This window comes from Leucoraja erinacea, chromosome 19 (genome assembly GCF_028641065.1).
Source record: "Leucoraja erinacea ecotype New England chromosome 19, Leri_hhj_1, whole genome shotgun sequence".
In the NCBI taxonomy this organism is placed as follows: Eukaryota; Metazoa; Chordata; class Chondrichthyes; order Rajiformes; family Rajidae; genus Leucoraja; species Leucoraja erinaceus.
This window is the reverse complement of record NC_073395.1, coordinates 38,105,588-38,115,741: the sequence shown is the minus strand read 5'-3', so window position 1 is coordinate 38,115,741 and position 10,154 is coordinate 38,105,588. Positions and strand designations below refer to the sequence as shown.

Below are 10,154 nucleotides of genomic sequence, written 5' to 3'. Positions count from 1 at the left end.
GGCAAATTCCAAGCAGGCTGTCACGTGCCTTTTACTGAGGAGTGGCTTCCGTTTGGCCACACTACCGTAAAGGCCTGATTGGTGGAGTGCTGCAGATATAGTTGTACATTTGGAAGGTTCTCCCATCTCCACAGAGGAACTCTGGAACTCCTGTCTGAGTGACCATCGGATTCTTGGTCACCTCCCAGACCAAGGCCCTTCTCCCCCGATTGCTCAGTTTGGCCGGGTGGCCAGCTCTATGAAGAGCCCTGGTGGTTCCAAAGTTCTTCCATTTAAGAATGGCGGAGGCCACTGTGGTTTTTGGGACCTGCAATGCTGCAGAAATTGTTTTATACCCTTTCCCAGATCTGTTTCTCCACACAATCCTGTCTCGGAGGTCTGCGGACAATTCCTTCGTCTTCAAGGCTTGGTTTTTGCTCTGACATGCACTGCCAACTGTGGGACCTTATATAGACAGGCGCGTGCCTTTCCAAATCATGGCCAATCAATTTAATTTACCACTGGTGGACTCCAAGCAAGCTGTAGAAACATTTCAAGGATAATCTATGGCAACAGGATGAACCTAAGCTCAATTTTGAGTGTCATAGCATAGGGTCTGAATATATGTAAATTTGATATTTCAGTTATTTATTATTAATTACTTTGCAAAAATTTCTAAGCACCTGTTTTCATTCATTCAATCATTCTGGGGGATTGTGTGTAGATTGATGATAAAAAAAAAAATAATTTCACCCATTTTAAAGCAAGGATGTAACGTAACAAAATGTGGAAAAAGTGAAGGGGTCTGAATATTTTCTGTATGCATTGTATATATAGAGTGATTCTTCTGTTTATTTACATCTATGCCTTATTATCATAAAAGATCTTAGAAGTGATAAGGAGTTCAAATACATAGGATAGATAAGCTATCACCGGCCTTTCTACCATTGCAGAAGTCATTGATAGCAGATTGTTTGATCCTATTATGCTCGTTAAAATTTAGCAATAGAATTGGCCGTGACTTCAAATAAAATATATTTTAGTAAGCATGAATAACATATTTTATGTGTGCATATTATTTATGATTAATGCACATCTTCGGTTTATAAAATACCTGTGAAAACTGACAATTTTTAGAATCAATGTTTGATACATTGTGCTAAGTGACACGACCCATTGTTAGTGGTTGTGAGGGGAATCCTGCTGCCACATAAGTTCTGCAAGTCCTAGGCAGTGTAATTTGGGGATGCATAGAATGACAGTGCATCTGCTCAGTCGATAAGCTCCACTGGAGTCCCAATGAAACGTTGGCGAATCTGGTCACTAAGATAAGGAAAACTTTTTCATCCAGAGTTGTGAATCTGTGGAATTCTCCGCCACAGAAGGCAATGGAAGCCAATTCACTGGATGTTTTCAAGCGAGAGTTCGATATAGCTCTTAGAGCTAAAGGAATTAAGGGATATGGGGAGAAAGCAGGAACGGGGTACTGATTTTGGATGGTCAGCCATGATCATATTGAATGGCCGTGCTAGCTAGAAGGGTCGAATGGCCTACTCCTGCACCTATTTGCTATGTTTCGATGTTTCTAATCTCACACAGACAGATTTGGCACAATTTCAGAATCCCTATTTATTTCAAATGCCAATTCCAAGCCTGAAGCTAGGATGAAAAAGCTGAGTAAAGTTTTCTTTTCTTATTTTAGTTTAATGTTTTTGTATCAGTTATTTGTGTTGTTAATGTATTTTAATTTTCAGCTATTTTAATTAAATGTATTTTGTTGTTAATATTTATATCAGAGATAAGAGGTAAAGCCCTTCACCTGTATTCAAGAGAGAGTTATATAGAGCTCCTGGGGCTCTTATGGAATCAAGGGATATGGGGAGAAAGCAGGATGATCAGATTTGTTCATATTGTATGGCGGTGCTGGCTCGAAGGGCTGAATGGCCTAGTCCTGCACCTATATTCTATGTTTCTATATATACCTCTTTGCAAATTTTACAGGCTGTTCTGAGACCTGGACCTCTTTGGACACTTCTCAGATGCAGAAGGTCACCTCAGCTACTGCTCTGCATGTAGTTCAGGCAACAACCACATATAAAGTCCAGCAAACGTTTGCTTAATAACAATGTCTTAACCATACCAAATGTATGAACATGTAGAACAGAAGAAATTCAGTGGGTGTTTTTTGGCGATGCCTTTAGCTGCAAGATTCCCAACATCACTGCACTCTCCCAGTTATGTTACTTCTTGGAGATATTACAAAAAGGACAAATTACAGAAAAAAAAAGATTTTGCAGTTTTAGATCTTGCTGATCTGAAGACTGAATTGACCATGTTAATATTATTCAGTACCTCGTCTGCAGCTTATGCCCTTGGATATCCAAACAAAACATGAAACTAAAAGAAATGTTCTGAGTTTCTTTTAAAAAAAGGTAACAAATTGGCACGTAGTGGAAAAGCCACAAATCGGTCAACTGACCTACAATACATCGGATATCTAGTGAAACATGAGACTGCAGGTGCTGCAATCTGGAGCAAAAACATGCTGTTAGGGAAATCCAGCAGGTTTCAACCCAAAACTGATCCTGCTCAACCTTTTGAGTTGCTCTCGCAGTTTGTTTTTCACAACTGATATCTAACTGTTTTTTCTCATTTGCGACTTAAATAATCGATGCTGCAATGTGAGGAAACGTTACATTATTCATCGTGATGGAGGCCACAGAAAAATAACTTCTTACTTTCTAACATTTGAGAAATTAGAAAATGTTGAACAACCTCATGTGCTGGTTCATGAAACACAGAAGGTAAACATACATTGCTCTGCCAAGGACAAGAAGGCTCTGCAGAGAGTAGTGCGTTCGGCCGAACGCACTATGGGAACTTCACTCGCCCCCCTGCAGGAACTATACAACAGGAGGTGCAACTCCAGAGCAAACAAAATCATGGGAGACCCCTTCCACCCCTGCAACGGACTGTTCCAGCTGCTACGGTCAGGCAAACGCCTCCGTTGCCATGCAGTGAGAACGGAGAGGTTGAGAAGGAGTTTCTTCCCAGAGGCAATTCGGACTGTAAACGCCTATCTCACCAGGGACTAACTCTACTGAACGTTTTTCCTTCCATTATTTATTATGTAAAAGAATACGTGTGTTATGATTGTGTTTATAATTTGTTTGGTTGTTTTGTTCTTTGTCTTTTGCACAAAAGTCCGCGAGCATTGCCACTTTCATTTCACTGCACATCTCGTATGTGTATGTGACAAATAAACTTGACTTGACTTGACTTGACTACAGATACAAACAGCAACTAGAAAGACAAATGGTGGTAAGCTGATCTTTATTGCAAAGAGAGTGCGAGTATAAATGTAAGGAATTGCTGAAATTGTGAAGGGCCACTCCACCACAGTACAGGTCCCCATAGCTAGACTGATTATTTGGAAAAGGGACATGGAAGGATGTCCTATAAAGAGCGATTGAGCAACGATTGCCAATAAAAACTGTAGATCTGAAAAAGGAAATCAAGGCATATAAGACCCTGAGAGGGGTTGACGTGATAATCAATAAAAGATTATTTGTTCATGCTGAAGAATTTTGATCTATGGGCAAACTCTCAGGATAAGAGGTCAGCTATTTTGCAGTGAGATGAAGGTAGACACAAAATGCTGGAGTAACTCAGTGGGACAGACAGCATCTCTGGAGAGAAGGAATGGGTGACGTTTCAGGTCAGGACCCTCTTCGGATGATCAAGTTTGTAAACCTTTGCATTTCTTTCTCAGAGGGCTGTGAATATTCAGTTGTTGAGAATATGCAGGGCTGATGCTGACAGATTTTTGTATACATAAGGAGCCCGGGAATAAAGTCATTTATTCAGGAACAAAGGGAATTTGAGGTACAGGGTCAACCTGGATCTTAACGGTTATCCGAACATGTTTGAGGAATCATATAACCTACTCCAGCATCTGTGTGCTTCTCTTACAACTAGTTAACCCTGATCTATCGAATTGACATAATCCATTAAAGAAACATTAACTATAACCTTCTATATTTTAATTAAAATGTATATTTAATTGATCTCAGGTAGACAACAATGCTGGAGAAACTCAGCGGGTGAGGCAGCATCTATGCAATGAAGGAATGGGTGACGTTTCAGGTCGAGACTCTTCTTCAGAATCTGAAGAAGGGTCTCAACCCAAAACATCGCCTATTCCTTCGCTCCATAGATGCTGCCTCACCCGCTGAGTTTCTCTAACATTTTTGTCTACTTTCGATATTTCCAGCATCTGCAGGTCTTTCTTTAAACATTCAATTGATTTCAAGGATTTTATTCATTCACAATGTAAATAGTTCCATCCATCAGTGTTTGAAATGCATACTTTTCTTGTCATTTGTGTTGGATCTTTAACTGAAGGCTTTATAGTTTGGTTCTTGTGAATAACCCAAAACCAGACTCCTAACTAGAATATTATCTAAAGAAACAAGATGCTGTACATCACATTATTCTAACAATGGAACTTAACCTATTACTTTCTTAAATAAATTCAGAAAATGTTGAAGATGCACAGAAGACTAGGCAGCATCTGTAGAGAGAGAGAGAGACAAATTTAATTTTTCATTCCATGAGGTTTGGTGAAAAATCATATATCTAAAATTTTAACTTATCCTCTTACCCTTCAAATTCTCAATATTGGTAAACTTTTTATCAGACATAAATAAATGATTTGTATGAGAATGTACATGGCATGGTTAATACGTTTTGCAGGCAATACTAAAATGGGTGGCATTGGAGACGGTGAAGAAGGTTGTCAAGAATTAGCAGGATCTGGGTGAGTGGGCGGAAGAGTGTGATGCGAGGATTGCATTTTGGAAAGTCAAACCTGGGTAAGGCATTCACAGTAAACAGTAGGGCCATGGAGAGTGTTATTGAACAGTGGGACTTAGAAGCACAAGTATATAGTTCCCAGAATGTGGGGTCACAGCTAGGCACGGTGGTGAAGAAGGCTTTTGGCATAATTCAGGGCTTGGAATTGGCGAGGCTGCACTTGGATTATTGTGTTCAGTTTTGGTCACTCTGCCTAAGGAAAAATGCCATTAAACTGAACTGTGTACAGAAAAGATTTATGCGGATGTTGCAAAGACTCGAAGACATGAGTTATAGGGGGCGGTTGGGCAGGCTAAGACTTGGGTGAGATGGAAGGGTGATCTTATAGAGGTGTTTAAATCATGAGGGGAATATTCATTTCCCCAGGGTTGGTGAGTCGAGTACTAGAGGGCATACATTTAAGAAGAGAATGGAAAGGCGGTGGGTGTATGGAACGAGCAGCCAGAGGAGGTTATTGTGGCAGGGACTATCGCAACATTTAAGAACCAATTAGACAGGTACATGGATAGGACAGGTTTGGAAGGATATGGGCCAAACGCAGGAGTAGATGGGACATGTTGATCGGAGTGGGCAATTTGGGCCAAAGGACCTGTTTCCACACTGTATGACTCTATGACTCTATTTAATATGAACTTGAGAGGCTACTTTTCCACACAGAGGATGATTCCTATGTGGAGTGAGTTGCCAGGCCAAATAATTGGGGCAAGTGCAATAACAATGTTTAAAAGGCATTTGAACAGATACATAGATATGAAAGGTTTAGAGGGATAGGCTAGGACTTTATTCCTTGGAGCACAGGAGGTTAAAGGGTGATCTAATGGAGGTGTATACAATCATGATGGGAATAAAAAGGGTAAAGACACAGTCTGTTTACCCAACATGGGGGAATCCAGACAGAAGACATTGGCATTAGGTGAGAGGGGAATGTCCACATAAGAACTTGAGGGGCAACTTTTTTCACAGAGGTTGGCGATTATACGGTTAGAGCTGCCATAGGAGGTTTATACATTTATAAGTTACAGGAGCAGAATTAGGCCATTCAGCCCCTCGATTCATGATTGGTACGGGTGTCAGGGGTTATGGGAGAAGGCAGGAGAATGGGGTTAGGAGGGAGAGATAGATCAGCCATGATTGAATGGCGGAGAAGACTTGATGGTCCGCATGGCCTAATTCTGCTCCTATCACTCATGACCATATGATCGTATGAGGGTACTCTGCCATTCAATCATGGCTGATCTATCTTCCCCTCTCAACCCCATTCTCCTGCCTTCTCCCTGTAACCTTTCACACACTTACTCATCAAAAACCTGTCAATTTCTGCTTTAAAAATACCCAAAGACTCCACAACCATCTGACTAAATAAATTCCCACAGACCCACCACCATCTGACTAAAGAAATCCTCCGCATCTCCTTCCAAAGGTTTGTCCTTTTATTTTGAGGCTGTGCCCTCCCATCCTCGACTCTCCCACCGGTGGAAACATTATTTCCACGTCCACTCTATCCAGGCCAAGATAGGTTAAGACCGGTATAATAACAACATTTAAAAGACAACTGGACAGGTACATGGATAGGAAAAGTTTTGAGGCATGTGGACCAAATGCAGGCCAATGGGGCCAGTTTGGAAGGGGCATCTTTTAGCATGGACAAGTTGGGTTGAGAGACCTGTTTCAATCTCAAACCAGATTTTGTGTTGCAAATAATGCTGAGATTATCTTTATCAGATTATAGCACATGAATACCTGGAGATTGAACCAAGGAAGATGTGGTCTGAGTTGCCATGCTCCTCTCTTAGTTTTGCAGTGACAATATTACTTCAAGAATATGAAGACTGAAAAATATGAGATGCTGCACTGTAATTGACATGAGTGATAGATACACTTAAGACACACACAAAATGCTGGAGTAACTTCAGCGTCTATCTTCGGTGTAAACCAGCATCTGCAGTTCCTTCCTACACATGATAGATACACGTTCCTGAAAATGTTCAACTTGGCCAGGCCAGAGTAATTACATTTTTAACTGTGTGATAAGGCTTAATTATTACCAAACAACCTCTCTTGTATTGAAGATTAACAACTTTTACAAGTATGAATTCCCATTCCTGCAGTATGTTGGGGATTTAAAACATGTTAAAACATTTTGCATTTGTAAACATTTGCTGTGTATTTGATCTCTCTAATCTCATTCCCCTCTACTCTTGTCCTTCTATGCGGGTTTGGACAATGCATTAAGTGTGATAACTGGCATTTACGATTCAGACTTCACGACCCAGTGGCCTTTCTTTCACCAAATTGGTTCAGGAGAAGCATTGTTGATTGGACTCTGTGCAGAGGTCACCAATCTGTTGTGGAGTTTGCATAGCTGAAAAGGTTTTTTTAACAGTGTGTTCCATTGCAAATCCTCATTAAAACTCTGTGGGTATTTGCAATAAAAGGCTGGCAATGTCCCTTCATTGCTAGCCACAAAATCCAGCCCATGGTATTTAAACAGCAGGACCAACCTTGATTTCTTTACAATGTTAAATGCAGATCACTCTGGAGAGTAAGATCTGCACTTGTCTGCACAGTAAGATACTTTCTCTCCTTTTTATGTTACATATAAATTCAAGTCCACTGGAGTAAGTGCAATCTCAAAATGTTCACTTTGCTTCACTTCCGTGAAAAATACAATTTAAAAGTATTAGAGTGTATATGATCCACTTCCATTTGAATTTCATCTTTCTTGCTCAAATAGCAGCAAGATAAGAGGCTGGCCGTTTAAAGCAGAGGTGCAATGAAATTTCCTTTTGCAGAGATGGGTACATTCCTGGTATTTCTTTACACCAGAAGGTTTGGTGGCTAAACTACTTGTACTAAATGTACTTTAGGTGTATGTAGATAAATTTTGAAAGCAAACACAAAGCAACTGGAGTACACAAAAATGCTGGAGAAACTCAGCGGGTGCAGCAGCATCAATGGAGCGAAGGAGATAGGCAACGTTTCGGGCCGAAACCCTTCTTCAGACTGATAGGGGGTGGGGGGAGGCGGGGAGAAGAAAGGAAAAAAGAGGAGGAGGAGCCCGAGGGCTGAGGGAGAGGTAGGAAGGGGAGGAGACAGCAAGGGTTAACAGAATTGTGAGCACTCAGCAATTCAGGCAGCATCTCTGGAAGACATGGAGAGGTGACATTTTGGGTCTTTTTCTGTCTGCAGAAGGATTCTGACCCGAAACGTCACCTATCCATGTCCTCCAGAGATGCTGTCTGACCCGCTGAGCTACTTTGACACTTAGTTTTTTTTAAAAATAAACCTGTATTTGCAGTTCCTTGTGTCTGATTTTCTGCAAGATCGGGAAATTGAAGGCCAGGAGAACTGGCACAAGTTGGGTCAACAATGATCATAGTGAGTGGCGGGGCAAAATGGAGGGCCAGTGGCCTACTCTTGCTCCTATTGTCTTGAATTTTCGTGTTTTCTAATGGGTACAAGATATTTGTAGGGAAGTGAGTATGTTATGGTGGAACTTGGCTTCACAGGAGCCATGGTTCAGGAAGCAGAACTATAAACACATCAAGTATACCAATATGAAAGCTGTTATTTTTGGAGCCAATAAAATGTGTATGCTGAGGCAAAGGTAGATAAACTGTTGTACTTCTGCTGCATTAATGCTCAGTTCTGGATTCTTAATAATAATAATAATAATAATAATAATAATAATAATAATAATAATAATAATAATATATTTTATTGTCAATGCACATAAGTGCAATGAGATTGGGTATGCAGCTTCCATCCGATGTCATTAATTTAAATAACTAATACAATTTAGATTTAGATACCCCGAGAACATGGTTTGTAAAAAGAACATTAAAACAGTAAAATAGTCAAAACAGACTAAAGTCAGATGTGTCTGTGTGACGTGACCATCCGAGGGAGACAGTCCATGGGGATGGGGGCACTCAGCAGGGCCGGTTCAGAGCCGCTATAGCTCTGGGAATGAAGCTGTTCCTGAGTCTGGAGGTGCGGGCGTAGAAGGCCTTGTAACGTCTGCTGGAGGGAAGTAGTTCGAACAGTCCATTACAAGGGTGTGAGGAGTCTTTATGGATGCTGATGGCCTTCCTGAGGCGCCGTGTGTGGTAGATGCCCTCCAAGGCTGGTAGCTGTGTCCCAAATCTTCTGCGCTCTGTGGACGACGTGCTGAAGAGCTCTCCTCTCCGCCTCCGTGCAGCTGAGATACTACACAGAGAATGCCATACGTTAATATGCTCTCTGTGGTGCAGCGGTAGAAGGTTGTCAGCAGCTGTTGGGGCAGGCCAGTCTTTTTTAATGTTCTCAGGAAGAACAGTCGTTGCTGTGCCTTCTTGACCAGCACAGCGGTGTTGGTAGACCATGTGAGGTCCTCTGAAATGTGAGTGCCCAGAAACCTAAAGCTGGACACTCTCTCCACACTGTCCCCGTAGATGGAGATTGGGGCGTATTCTCCATTATGTGACCTCCTGAAGTCAATACATAACTTCTAATCCCACCACAGCCGGTGTGAAATAAATCTGGTATTTCAATAACATTAGTGTTATTTGTATTAATAATAATAATAATAATAATAATGGATGGGATTTATAACCATATAGCGCCTTAACAATTACAGCACGGAAACAGGCATCTTTACAAGTCCGTGCTGATTCATTTTTTCCCCTCAGTCCCACACACTGCGGTGGTGGTGACCCTCCAGCTGCCCTGGGGCAGACTATTTTTAAGCGTGGCAATGCTAACCTGCCTCCACCACCTACGGCTCATTCCACACCGCCACCATCACTCACAGAACATTCACACACACTTCTTCCCTTAATTCACATGTCACTTGGTGGGTGAAGTGTCTCAAAGGGAAAAGCTTGACACAACGACAGTATGCACTCCTCTCATCATTTTAAAGACCGGCTCAAGTCCCCCCCTTAACCTTCTCGCCAGAGCCGAACACTTAGCCCACTGCGCCACCTGTCTGTTCAAGACCTATCTCAATTTATTGGCCTTCATGGAAGTAAATCTGGGATATTTAGTTAATTTGTGTTTATGTTTGACTCCATATCCATCGGTTTGGTTGACAACCAAATTGCCCTGTGAGATGATGTAACCAATCAGCTCAATGGGCAATGGAAGAAAAGGTAACAAATTGTTCTCTTGGCATCCACGTACATAAAATGAATAAATACAATGCAAAAGTGAAGTGTTAGATGGCTGAGCAGAAGCACTGATGCGGGATTCGAACCGCTACCTTTGCGCCAGTTAACACTTAGCCCATTCTTAGATGTTGACGTTCAAATTTGCGTTAG

General features: G+C 41.5%; 1 protein-coding gene across 1 annotated transcript in view; it reads left to right on the top strand.

Moving 5' to 3' along the window:
• The window catches only part of cftr (CF transmembrane conductance regulator), a 143,693-nt gene that overhangs the window by 12,060 nt on the left and 121,479 nt on the right, over positions 1-10,154 (top strand). The gene's annotated exons all lie outside the window — the stretch shown is intronic.